The sequence below is a fragment of the Buteo buteo genome, chromosome 13, assembly GCF_964188355.1.
Source record: "Buteo buteo chromosome 13, bButBut1.hap1.1, whole genome shotgun sequence".
Classification (NCBI taxonomy): Eukaryota; Metazoa; Chordata; class Aves; order Accipitriformes; family Accipitridae; genus Buteo; species Buteo buteo.
Genome location: NC_134183.1, coordinates 28,572,661 through 28,586,275, shown reverse-complemented (window position 1 = coordinate 28,586,275; position 13,615 = coordinate 28,572,661). Strand labels below are relative to the sequence as shown.

The 13,615-nt window shown below is 39.9% G+C and overlaps 1 protein-coding gene across 2 annotated transcripts in view; it reads right to left on the bottom strand.

Annotated features, from left to right (window-relative positions):
• Positions 1-13,615, bottom strand: part of TNFAIP8L3 (TNF alpha induced protein 8 like 3) — a 48,721-nt gene that overhangs the window by 22,876 nt on the left and 12,230 nt on the right. The window contains exon 2 of one of the 2 annotated variants that reach the window (XM_075045255.1): positions 2,013-2,355. The exons of the other annotated variant lie outside the window; for it this stretch is intronic. The gene's annotated coding sequence lies outside the window, so the exon portion shown is untranslated. The remainder of the gene's footprint in view (positions 1-2,012; positions 2,356-13,615) is intronic. 2 annotated transcript variants of the gene reach the window in all.

Here is a 13,615-nt window from a genome sequence, read left to right as displayed (position 1 = left end):
AATTGAGACGTACAGAAATGACCCGAATGATCTAAGTGGTAAGTGGAGCAAAGTAACGCTTTTGAAGTCCTAACTAACTGCGAGAGGTTAGCAAGACCAGCAAAGCCACCTCCATGTAAAAATATAAAATCCTTATCCTTTGAACAGTTACAATAATGAGCCTATTCTACTCGGTTAGTCCTGACTAACCCACTGCAGTGGGAAGAAAATGAATGAAAAACCGTTTCTTTCTCCATTGCCAGAGAACAGCTCTCAAAACGGCGCTTTTCAGCGGTACCCTGATTAGAATGGCTGGCGGCTCGGGGGACTCCCAGTTGCCAGCCTTGGCACCTTGCTGATTTTCAGCACTATTTGTTACTTTTTTTAAACCCAAAGCAAGTTGAAACTAATCAAAACACGCTTCTTTAACAGCCAGGGATTTCACAGCCAAGCCCTGCTGAAACTTATTCATGTAAATAGCTTTGTCATTTTATATGGTATGTTGTGAGTAAATGAACAGACCTTATTGTGAAATTAAATTAAAAAAAATCTTGATCCCCGCCCCTCTCCATCTTTCCAAATACAACCTAAATTTTTGCCCATGCTAAGGTAATCCTGTTCATGCAATCTAATGTTTAATAGCCATCCTGAATAATATTCCAAAGATGAGTCAGAGTGTTGCTGAAATTTGCATTGAAGTCATAGAAAAACATAACCCCTGAATCAGAAAGAATTTGTGGTCTTTCCTATATCTCCTGTCCCAAGGTACAGATCCAGCCTCTGAAACTCTTTGCTCTTCTTTAAAATAAGAAGCTAAATCCTTTGGTGTACACTGATAAACCGGTACAGTTCTATACTAAGCGAGGGAGCACTCCCCTCATCCGATTTATTTTTAATAGGTTGACTGAGGAACAGTAATAATTCTGGACCTAAAGAGACTTAAGACTCAACAAATATTATGGCTGTATCTACTTATGCAATTGAGAACAGGGAAATTCATAAATTATGGGCTATCCCTAGCATTAATATAAGCTAGAAATGTTACTATTTAGCTATTTTGATGGAAAATGTTGACTGGTTGAAATATTGTTGGAAATACATGTATTTTTTATAAAATTCCATATGATTTCCTGTCAATCTCCCAGGTAGTCAGACAGCCCTTTCTTCCTGTGTCTGCCATTTGCATTAGCTTTGCTGCATAGATTTTGGCTGAAAAAGTGAGTTGTTCCTGTTATGCAATAGGGAATCCAGCTCTCTGCTCCTCTTCAAACTAACAGAGCAGATATTGACCTTGCTCTTGTAGACTCAGTGTCCTTTTGGAAAAAAAACACCCCAAAACCCCAAACCAAAACAAAAAAACCTCACAGCAAAAAACCTGTGTGTGTGTGTGTGTATATATATATATGCATAAATATGTATATACACACACATATTTTTAAATTTTCTCAGGAAATTTTTCATTCATAATGACAACACAGCACCACTAGATTTTGCTAGTCTTTCAGCCTTTTAAAGACTGCCTTTTAATCAGGTCTAATCTTGCATACACTTATGTAGATTTACCTAATGATATTGTAATTTCATCTCTGTGACACCATAGGACTGACGGTAATAATTGCTTCAGCATTTGTTATTACCTACTGTCCAAAGTCTTTGTCATTTTGTAGGATACCAAATGCATTCACTGGGATATGCTACTTCTAAAATATACAACGGAAAAATTATTGTTGTCATAAAATGTTATAAATGTATGAAGCACAAAGGGAACAGTCCTATTTCTCATAAACTGTGCAGGATTAAATCACACACTTTGGGAGCACTGTTGCTTATTAAGAAATTATTTATGAGTTGAATTATATCACTTCTAAATATATAAAGAGTTGGGATGGCTTCCAACAATTACTAAAGAAGCCAGCCAAGTGATGCTTTCCAATTAAATCAGGCTGACTTTTTTTTTTTTTTTTTTTAAAACTTCCCAGCGTCCTGTGTTTGTTCATCTGTTTTTTCATGATTCAAGTAGATAATGTATTAACCTCACACAACTGAAGTCTCGCACGTTTCCTCTTTGGTATCCTTTCATGTGGTGGTGATCAGTAGGAGTCTCTCTGTAGGTACTCACTACATGAAAGGTTTCTTTCTTGTCCGTATAACTGCTGCTGGTGGTGCTTAAGTTCTTGCTTTTATTTAGGACCAGTTGTTATACAGAACTTCAAAGCTTATAACTTCTGATGGCTCATTTATATTTGTATTCTTCATTCTTTGATAATGACTGTGTTAAAAAACCTGCAGAAAACAGTGCAGCACAGAAAACATTGACTTCCATGGTAGCGCCTATGGTGTTCAGGTTATGCGAGGAGACAGATGTAACGCCGTGACCTAATTTATTAGCAGGGGAATAAAGACAGATTAATTAAAAACAAAAATGCCGAACAAAAAAAAATCCACTAAACCATAAAGCGTTCCCTTTCCTACTTGTATTGGATGAAACTCAGATGTTTACAGAGAGGTTATGTGCTCATGTCCTATGCAGCACTTGCACCAGCCCTCTATAGAGAAAAGATTTCACAACTCTCCACAGAGGTTTGAGTTTATTTCCTAGGTAAAGCATATTATAGAAAGTTACTTATCTAGGCTGAGTCCTAGACTGTAGACCTGGGTGGACATACCCAGACCAGAGCAGCCCATGAACTTTTTGCAAGATGTCAGTGAAAAAGTTAACTAAGAAAACCTGGTCAATTATCTATAAGCTTATATTTACTATATAAACACTCTGAGCTGAAGAAAAGTTAAGTAATCTGCAAAATGAAACAAAACATTGCAAATCACTGCAGTAGACTATGGAGTGCTTATTGCTTGGCAGATCAGCCTTCCCATAGCTGGCTATAGTCATCGTTGCTGCCGAGTTCGCTTTGTTCTAGGCTAAAGAAGTACGTCTGCTCCAGAGTACATAGGGCTTGCTTTTATTGCTGGGGTTGGAAGTTTGCCACTCAAAGAACTAATCAGAATTATTTCTTTTTTCTAGCACTTTGGAGTAGATAGCAAGCTCATTTGGGTATCTGGGATATTTATTTAGCTCTGGTACCGGTTCATCTAGTTGCCAATGATCGTTTACAAGATTTAAATGAAGGTTTCTCCTCCATTAGTGCTGGAAAATGAAACCAGATTGTGTTACTTGGAAAAATGATTTAAAATTATGGAAATTATTCTTGTACAAGGCAGACAGAAATAGCCCAACACAAGTGTATTCCGCAGTTGCCAGTTGAAACAGCAGCCTGTTTTGTGCTATGCCTTTCAGTGATTCATTTCTAGGGCTGTTCTCTAAAAAGAATCTACAGTTAGTGGGTCTGAACTGCTGCTTTCTGTCAAGTGGAAACCGAGTGGCTATTCCAGAGCCTTTTTCCAAAAGCTCCTTTTGAAAGCTGTAACACTGGAGCACAGAGATCTGCCAGAGTGTGCCACTGGGAATGCAGGAATGCAGTCCTTGCCTAGCGTCTGTATGTCCTGCCAGCTCCTCCCTTTCTGCTACGACAATTCACATGCTGTAATAGTGGCTATCGCTGCTCATGCCATACATAGGTGTTTTAGCCAGAGGATTCATGAAGCCAAATGCATTTGTCACATGTCTGCATCTCCACCAGCCTTTACGAGAACTTCCCTGAAACGACATTCAACAGTACTTGGACTTGCAGACAGAGCGCAGCTTGACACAAACTGCTTCCCTTCCTGCAGAGTGGAATTACCCTGCCACGCTGCTCCGTGTGACCGTATATTAAGGGATTGGCACTTACAGAACTACCTACTGTTTTCAGTAAAGGCTTCTTTAGGTTGGTTTCAGGACCTCAAGTTTTCTGGGCCCAGAACTACCATCTAAACTGATGCTTTTAGGACATTGCAACCAACACTGTGTGGAAGACAATACATTGGTAGCTCTTGCTGAGATTGATAGAATTAAGGTAGCGAATGACATGCCTTGGGTAGGGGGAGGACAGTTTCTGACCATGTGAGAATACCTCTGCTTTTCCTTTACATTATATATGGGCAGCCAGAACCCTGGCTACTGCCAGTGAATGCAGTTCTTAGTCTAAAAGTCCTTAGGAGCAAGCCAGAAGAGAGGTAATCTGTGAGGCATTAGCCAAAGAGCACTCACAAGACAGTGGATGAGTCTGTGATTATTATAGTCGAGCTAATCTAAGTCATGGTTAGTTTTATTCACAGATTAATCTCATAAAAGAGAATTTAAAGTCACTGTGCTAGGCTCAGGTACGGCTGTCAGTCCCTCGAGTAACATTCCTTACAATCAAATGATGCATTAGATTTAGGAATCAGCAACAAAACTTGTCATCTTATTGAATTATACCACACCTCACTACATTTCCACAATGATATTCAAAGGGCAATGGCACACTAAAATACAAATTTATGTACTTCAAACACATGCCCTTAAGCAGATTTTTGTGGAAAGTCCACCGTGCTTTTTAAAACCGCATTCTCACAAGTCAGCAAGCTTCTGTAAAACTCCTACCAATCGCGATAAACCATGGATAATCTTTTATGGCTAGAGTTGAACATTTTTCTTAATATTATGTTATCCGGCGGTAACGGGACATACAAAAAATCCCTGCAAAACTTCAAACTGCTTAAGGCCAACATAAGCCCTTAGCAGTATATGGTCCTTAGGTCCTTATCGAATTTTATCTTATGGAGATCATTTTTACCTGTAAGAATTTCACAGTCAGAGCTGGGACAGATAGAGGAAGGAGTGGGAGAAGGGAAAGCCTTATCCCCCTTTCATCCCCAGTTCTGCTCAATTCACTCATTTCGTTATGTGCATGTGGCTGTACAATGTATCTTTCTCTCCTAGGTCAGGGCTGCATCCATCCCTGCTGATCCTATGCTTTAACCTTCTTCTGCCCCTTTGACAACAGCTAGTTGTTCAGCTCACTTCCAAAATAGCTCTTAGCTGCTCCAAAAATTATCATAGCTTCTCTTTTGGGTCACAGCCAATGTGGCCTCTGTCAAGCTGTTTATTTACAATACATCTTAAAAGCCCTCTGACATCCCAATCAGTAGTAAAAGTGAAATAATCATTGATTTCTTACAAGATGTATCAATCTTTATACCATTTTGGAGAGGAAGGAAAATAGAGGCTTGAGAGATAATCAGAGCAATAAGTTTTGAATCCCAGTCTGGAAATAGCACCCCCCCACCCCCCAATATACACGTATATTTAACAATAAGGATTTTAAACATTTTTTCTAAATTTTTATGATTTGGAAGGTCTTAAAGCATACTGAACAGGAGTATCTTTCAGTTGTTGGTTGCAGAGTATATCCTGCTTAATAAACCATCACCACATAGCATGTTGGCTTATAAATAACCGCTAAAATGAAGATTGTCTAACATAGTGTAGATCTACCTTGTTATTAATGTTAACACTCAGTATCTAGATAGTCTACGAGAATCTCTGCTCAGTGAGAACTAAGTCCATTGCATTTGTGTTAGAAACGTCTTTCTTGAACATCCCTATTTGGAAAAGAAAAAGGAAAAGAAAATGAAGCAACTTTTTATTTTCCTTTCCAAGCAGAAGTTATGAAAATCCTCTCCATAGAAAACTGTACAGATTAAAAAAAAAAAAAGGCTTTCACAGCAATCAGTTTCAGGTATTTAAAATTCCCTTACTTGACTTAGTTAAAAAGTACTATTACTGCTACCACAAATTTGCTAGAAAGATAATGACAGATATGTCCTGAGCTTCAAATAGCAGGCACTTGTTCATTGTTCTTTCGTAATGAAATACCAAATTTTCACTCATGTTTGGAAATCAAATGACAAAATCCTTTGACTACAGCTACGTACAACAAAGGCACTAGTTAGAAAATTCCCTGGCAAATGACAAAACTAAGACTTATTTCTGTTCAAGACCATGATGTTTAAATTTATTCAGGTAAATAAGAAATGCAGAAGGCAAGGATAATCTGTTATATTTGTGTAACCTAAACATTTTTATTCCCAAATAATTTGTACCAGATTCTTCTTTTTTATTTCCATATAAAAAGTATACCTTCAAATTTTCTAAAAAAACCCCCAGTAGCATCTTTTACTTCCCACCTTCTCCTAAGCTGTAAAGCTCTTCCTGCTGTATATGCTATCCATGTCAGAGAACAAATCCCTTTTTTTTAATTTACCCAATCACATCATCTTTGTCTTTGTACCCATCAGATTTCACACTCAAGCTGAGAATTTTCATTAAGGTCTGCAAAAGGACAGATTTTGGGACACAGCTAATCATTATTTCTTCATTCTACCCAAGTATTATAAAACATTCTGGGAAATGTAAACTTTCCAAAGCTTCTTGCCATTTGAACATTTTGATTTAGAATGAATCTTCAGTTCTCCAGTTGTATTCGTTTGTGCATTTAAACATAAACTTTATCTCTTTCTTCTCATGCTAGGAATCCCACTTCACACATGGGCTAATTAACTACAATTTAGAATGGAGTAGGAATGATTGCTCTACTGTAATGCTGCTGTTTCTTAGCAACCGTGAAAGATATGGTGAAGGATGTGAAAGAGAGACCCAAATAACGTCATTTCCAGATTGAGAACTTCCACCTAGACTAACCTGCTAGTGGGATAGCAAATTACTTTTAAATTTCCGTTTGCCTACTTCAGCGCTATGTCCCTTGCAGGCTCTAATAGTGGGATTTTCACAGTCCAAGATGGCACTTACAGCTGAAAGTCCAATTAAAAATCAAATTCCTTTAATACTTGCAGAACCTTCTTATGCCTTGCTATGTAGGCCTACTCTGCAATTGCTACTTGCACATGACATTCTCAATACCACAGATTTAATTTTTACTCTGGAAGGGATGGATGATTGGTCTCTGCGATCCTATTTATATTTTGCTTCTTGAGCATGGAAATGTCTGAAACGGAAAACCACAGAGCAGACTTCAAAGTACCAAAGTGAGGATGAAAATTAACTAATGGCTCGAAATAACATAAACCACGTAGTCAGATTTTGGTCTACGCATCTGAGACACAGAATGTGCAGTCACGGGACATATATGTGGTAATGCTGCTGCTTCTCGCAGCCTCTGGGAGCTGGGAAAGCCCCAGCTGGAAGGGATGGAGGTCTGGGTAAGTGTTGATAGTCTCATTGCTAACCTGAGGGTCACAACCCCTACCAGGATGCAAAACTCCCATGTCTTCACCTCCAGCGTGTAGAAGAGCGCTGTAGTTCGTCATGGGAAATGCATCTGGCACAGAACGAGGGAAGACCGGGGGTGCCAGGACACAACGTGGTAATGTGCCAGCCTTTCTGCAGCGGGACCTTCCCAGGGGAGAGTCCAGGCCAAAGCACGTTGCTGCCGTCTCCCCCACAGCACAAGGTGCTCCTCATCAGCAAATCAAGGGCTTCACTGACCAGCTGCACCTGGTGCTTGGAACGGAGGAGAGGCAGGGGGACGATGGAGGAGGAGGCTGAAATGCTGGAGGCATAACTTGCAAGGTGGGTGTGCGGTTCCCTGGTACTGCTGGATGCTCTTTGAACTTGGGAGATCTTGGGGCTGTTAGTTGTTGGAGGCTGTGAGAAATATTTTTGCTGGCATCACAAGGTATTCTGTTCTTGTCTGGGCATTTGCTGCTGTGAGAAGTTGTGTACTGGGCTGACGGGAGCCTTTGCCCAACTCGGTGACTGTTGTGTGTGGCCTGTGATAGTATACCGGGACCTGCGTGGAAAATGTCCGCAAGAGCCAGTAGGTTTTTTATGGCGCTACAGGGCGGGGGTTTGGTGGTCCTTCTGTGCTGCTCTGGCAGCAGGCACTGGTGAAACCAGGGTTTGACTGGGTGGTCACCACAGTTTTGTTTCGTTATCTCATGGAACTGAGAATGGATCCAACTGCTTGTGTAAGTTGTTGATTTTTTGCTGAAAGAAGTCACTCTAAACATACAAAAATCTGAAGCTGTAATTCTTTAGTCCTAAACTTATAGTGATGTCCGGCAGGGCATTTTGCAATGTCCAGTGTGAGCTAAGGACTCAACTCTGCTGGCGCTATGTGCGGTAACACATCCACCAGTCTGAATATGTATTTAAAGGACTCCTGTTTACTCTGTGACTTTAAGGTTAGTTTGGCAGCATTTGAATTTTGCTTGTTTAGGTTGTGTGGTTTTCTGGGATTTTTTTTTTTTGTTGTTTCTTTGGGTTTTTTTAAAGCAGAGATATTCTTTAGTAGCCTGAAAGACAGGAGGAAATTGTTGGGTTAACCAGTATAAACGAGTATATGCTCCATGCTCAAGTAGCGTTTACAGAAATGGTGTTTTCTTGCAATGTAAGTTCACGTGGTCCCTGGGAATACTGTTCTATTGTATTTTAACTTTCTGTTGAGGTCTTTCATTTTCATCTAACGGCTAGATGAATGTGTAACTCCTCCTTTAATATTCAAATTAATATCATCAAGGCTTGATTAGTTTATTTCTGGCAGCAGAATAGCTGAACATTATGCCAGTCGCTTTCTGTAGTAGTCTTGTTCATGCACTGTACTTCAGTAATTTTGCTCTGATGACCTTTCCTTGCACAGCCCAGAGTGACTTTGTAGCATGCTCTTTGAGAGGAAAAATGACTTTTTCCTTTTCTCCTCCATATGATAAAACTTAAGAAAACCTTTCCAAACTTCTTGTTCCTGAAGGCTGGCTTGCAGGTAAATGGAAGCCAAGACCATACTTGGTTTGGAGTCCTATCTCCATAAGGCAGCCTGTATCCCTTTCTTCTTCTGTAGTCTGGAGCTGAAGAGAGCCCATTTTCTTAGCCCTGCCATATTTTGAATTCATAAAAACTGAATGAAAGTCTGGTGTTCCTGGCTATAGACTCAGCAGGGCAACTCAAGACCTGGCCCTCATAGTGTTCAGTTGAGTGACCACCTGGAAGGCACCTTGCCTCCCTTACTTTGCATGGAAACCAAAGTCTGTGGGAAGAAGGCTGAAGTGTCTTGAGTCTTTCCCTTAAGGGTCAGGATGAGGCTGGAATTCACAATAGGACTCTGCAATACTCCATCTGTTAAGATGTAAGCTAAAGCCTACCAAACTTTATTTTTTTTTTCACCCATTCTTGTAAGTGAAAAGTCTTTCTTTTTTAAATTTTTTTTAACCTCCTTCAGTCTGCTTAGATTTTTGCAGGGGCAAGTTATAGTACTATGAAGAAAGCTGTAAGGCTAACTGTAGTTCTAACGTTCTTTTTTTTTTTCTGGTTAAACATCAGATTCCTAAGATAGATGGTCTGTTTAGTCTATCTTAGGTCACTTCAGGAACAGTTCTACTTTTGTAAGGCTTTTTTTTCCTGCTATATATGGCTTTGTTATAACAAGATTAAAATAAAAACTCCAGATATTTAATGTATAAAATAACATTGTCAGGTTTGCCAGAAAGTGTATCTGCTCCTCAGCAACTGCACTTGGTATTAATTTGCCTCCTGGCCTCACTGCACTCTTAAGCTGTAAACCAACATGTAATCAGTCCATAGGCTGGGAGTAGATGGTGTATTTTTAATTGACCAGAAGTCCACTTTCCTTTTTGCCAGGTGTAATTTACACCCACAAAGTGCTTCTAGTGGGCATTAGGCAAGTTGTATCTACAACTACCCACAGGAGATTGTTATACTTTAGTATTGTTTAAGGGCGGGGGGGGGGGGAATTTTGCCATTAGGTGTCAATAATGGCCAGTGGCTATATGATATGTAAATACAAGCTATTATTGACAGACCTTCAGGTATAGTTTGCTGATGACTTAGACTGGCTCTTTTTCTGCTTTCAAAGCCAGCTAGCGCAGAAGGTGGCTGCACCTGGCTTCTGGAGGAACATTGCCTTCCAGAGAGGGGAGGGCAGTCCGCAGCCTATAGGGCAGTGCCTGCTGTAGCAATTAATGGTCAGTAATACCCGAGGTGATGCTGCGAGGGATTCGTCTCCATTGAATCTGGAGAGCTGAGAATGGATTGTGAATGTGATCTGATAGCACAAGATACACACAAGTGGTGCATGGTGCATCCTGATCTCGTGGTTTACCACAATCTATGTTTTTTCAGCTTGCTGCAGAGAAGGAGGAATAAGAATAATCAAGTGGTTTTCTTTAATTTTTTCAGCTGTGTCTTTATGAGCCTCTGCAACTGGGCTGTCTCCATTTATGCTTTGGAAATCAAAGTTTGTGTTAAAAATCACCTGCAACTTGGTGATTAGGTAACTGAACAATGAACAAGGCTCAGAAGCTCTAAAGTTGCAGCCAGCAAGGGTTGTTTGGCTAGCGTTAGGATCAGTGGGCTATCTACACAGATATTAACTAAAGTAATGACACTCTCCAGGAAGATTGGAGGTTGTATCTAAAAGACTATCAGTGCTGAAAATGAGATGGAGTTAAGGACAAATTTTTGGCAAAGGTTATTCTGTCTCCTCACATGGAAAGCACAGTCAGGATAACAATTTGGTTTGGCGTAGAAAATGGTTCTTTATATCACCAGACTAAGCTTCAAATTGCTGTGTATTTTTTCAGTATCATAGAAACATGAGGTCGAAGGAACAAACTTTTTCAGTCTTCTAATCCATTCCTTTCTCTGAGATAAAACTAACTGGCTAGAAGAGATACTTGCCTAATCTGTTCCTAAAGACCGCCATCCCTTCGTAGCTTAATGCAGTGCTTGCAACTCTTAAATTAGAAAGATTTTCCTAATGTCAGACTAAATCTGGCTGTAAATACGCTGAGTGCTTCTTGTTCTGTCTCCAGCAGACATTGATCCCTGTGTGCATTAACTAACTTTAGCAATCTTCCAGTATATGTGTGTGGTGAAAACATCCTGTAGTGATCTCATTTCTAGATTAAATAAACTGATCTTGAGAAGTGAGAGAAGGAAAATAACACTATCCACTACAGCTTTTTATTAGTAACTCTTCAAACTGTGTTTCTATAGGCAAGATTACTGCCAGAGCTCTATTAATGAAAGGTTATGCCTTGGACCAACCTGATTTTGGAGTTTGTTATATTTCAGGCCAGGTTCCATCTGGCTTTCCAGAATCTGAAGTTTAGTACCAGGTTACCAGATCTTGTCACCTTAGTATGGGATTTATTATGCCTTCCACTAAGGGATTGCCTGAGATGAAGCAACAGGGGGCAGATGGTTTTAAAGCACAAATTCACACCCTAGAAAGCCAGCTTCCTGCAGAAAAGTCTTAACAGACAGGATCGGAAAATGTCCGTATTCCTTGGCCTGCACACAAGTGAGCTTGGCAGCAATCAACCTCTTGAGAAGATTATGGTGTAGGTGGGTTATACATGTAAAGTCCACACAAACTGTTTTATGCAGAAGAACTGAAACTCTGGTTATGAAGAAAATAGAGTGACTCTGTGCTGTGGGGAATACTTTTCAGTCTGTGACTTACAGTGGGTTTCCTGGGAAGACTGTGGTGTTAGACCGTGGTGTGTGTATCACAGTCACAGAAGAAAGCCTGTATCCTATCACTTGATCAGGATCTCTTTTTGTGCTTGATCCCACCCTGTACTTTGAAAGGCTTGTATCGGAAAACATGCCAGCAGTCATGAGCATGTTAATTCTGCCAAACTTACTTTGTTCTGGTAAATTCTCTTTGGGTGAAAGGCTTTCCTCATTTTGGCAAGAGGCTCATGTATTAAAGGGAAAAGCAAAACAAAGCAACACACGACAGTTTCAAATTGTGGGTTCTATTTTTAATCCAAACATGCTTTCACTGCCAGAGAGCTAGACAGTCAGAATCAGAAGCAAACAGGAAAATGGGGGGGGACGGGACATAAATGTGTTCTCTTCAGTTGAATTGCTAAAAAATATGAATTTTCTACTTCTGTTTGTAACATTCCTTTATTGTCTTATGATATGCAGTAGCACTGCTTATTGAGGGGAAAAAAAATAATTGCAGTCATCTGTTTAGTATGACAAAAAGTCAAGTGTGGTTAAGATAAATTAGTGCTCAAACTGCAGCCTTTTATGAAAGACTTCTGAAAGACCATATTGAATGTGTATGCATCTTTCATACTGAAGATGATGTGTTAACTGCAGAGGTGCAGCTTCTTTCTCGGTGATAGAAGTTCCTTCATAATATGCCTATAAAAGTACCTGCAGTGACCATGCACTGCATTGATATTAGTATTTACTAGCTTTTAATAAAGCATCTTGGGGTTCTTACTGCACAAAATCATAATGAAAGACACTCCTGACCTAGAAATAGTAAAGGTAAAGGGACAAAGCAGACTAGGAATGGGAGGAGAAATAGATACAACTGAAATACTTGCTTAAGGCTGTGATTAAGACCCTGCTGTCAGTCCAGTGCTTCATCCATCAGATTTTGAAATGATATTGTACGGGAGGTTGCACAAAGAAATTGGACTGGCATCTTTACAACGTCCTTAAATTTCAAATCCTATTTGCTTTGAAATTCGAGAAGGTGTTACTTAACAGAAATCTGAAGTGGCAAAGTTTGTTTTAAAAGATATACAAATGACATATACCTTTAACAATGTATTAAACTGGTGGACAAACCATTAATATGGAAGGTCAGGCTTAAAATAAATACAGTATTATTAGTACAGACACCTATTGGGATGTTACATGAAGAAAGGAATCCTGCCACTGTTTGGTTGAAAAACTGAAGAGAGAGGGAAAAAAACCCCTGGAAAACCTTGCTTAGATATTTTTTTTTTCCATCTTAGTCCAAATGAGCATGTGGAAACATGGTGAAGTTTCTTCAATACTGCCATTTTCTGTTACTCCACACGTGTCTATCCCTGTGTACTCTGTTAGAACAGCTCTGAATTACATAAACCCAAAATCAGCATTCCATATGTTGAAATCTGACATACCTGGGCATATCCTAGGAGTATCCTCCCTAGACCCTTCAACTGTAGCCATCTAACATTTCCCCTGTGATGCCTGCTCTACCTGAGTAAGTGTGCTATTGCAGAATCAGTCACCCTGCTTTCACTGACCCAGGTAGTACTGTCCTGAGATTATTTGCTATTTCACTGTAAATTGTTTGTTTTAGGCAAACCGCCCTCTGTTTCCCCCTTGCCATCATGAAAGGTGTGTGTATATGGGAACCCAAGTGAAAGTAAATTTAAATACCAATTTTATGTGTCTCTGCATATATATGTTGGGTTTGTGGGGTTTTTTTTTTGGTGGATCTGCTAAAAACAAAACAGAAAAACCCCAACAAGAGAACCTACTCCAACTCCTGGCATGATCCAGGTGTGTTGCCCTCAAGGCCTGAGAAGAGCTGCAAAAGGTCAAGATGCAGATTTTTTTTCTAGCATAGCAGCAGCATTGTGTGCAGTTCTTCCTAGGGAGGCAGATTCCTAGCCATGGTGCTCCCCAGGGGCAACTATGGGGAGGCAGAGGTTGATTTATCCCCAATAACAGTCTGCAATTTTGATGGCAGAAAAATGCCCTGTAGCATTCTTTTCTTCCCAGAGCTGTTATTCCACACTGTACCTCTCAATAGTTGCAGAGCCTACACCTTCTATGACTTATTCAGGTCTTGACATTTGTTAAAAACATTTAAAACATAGCTTAACATCAGTCTTGCCTACTGATGTGTGTGCACCTCCCATATGTGGTAGCAGGGCATGA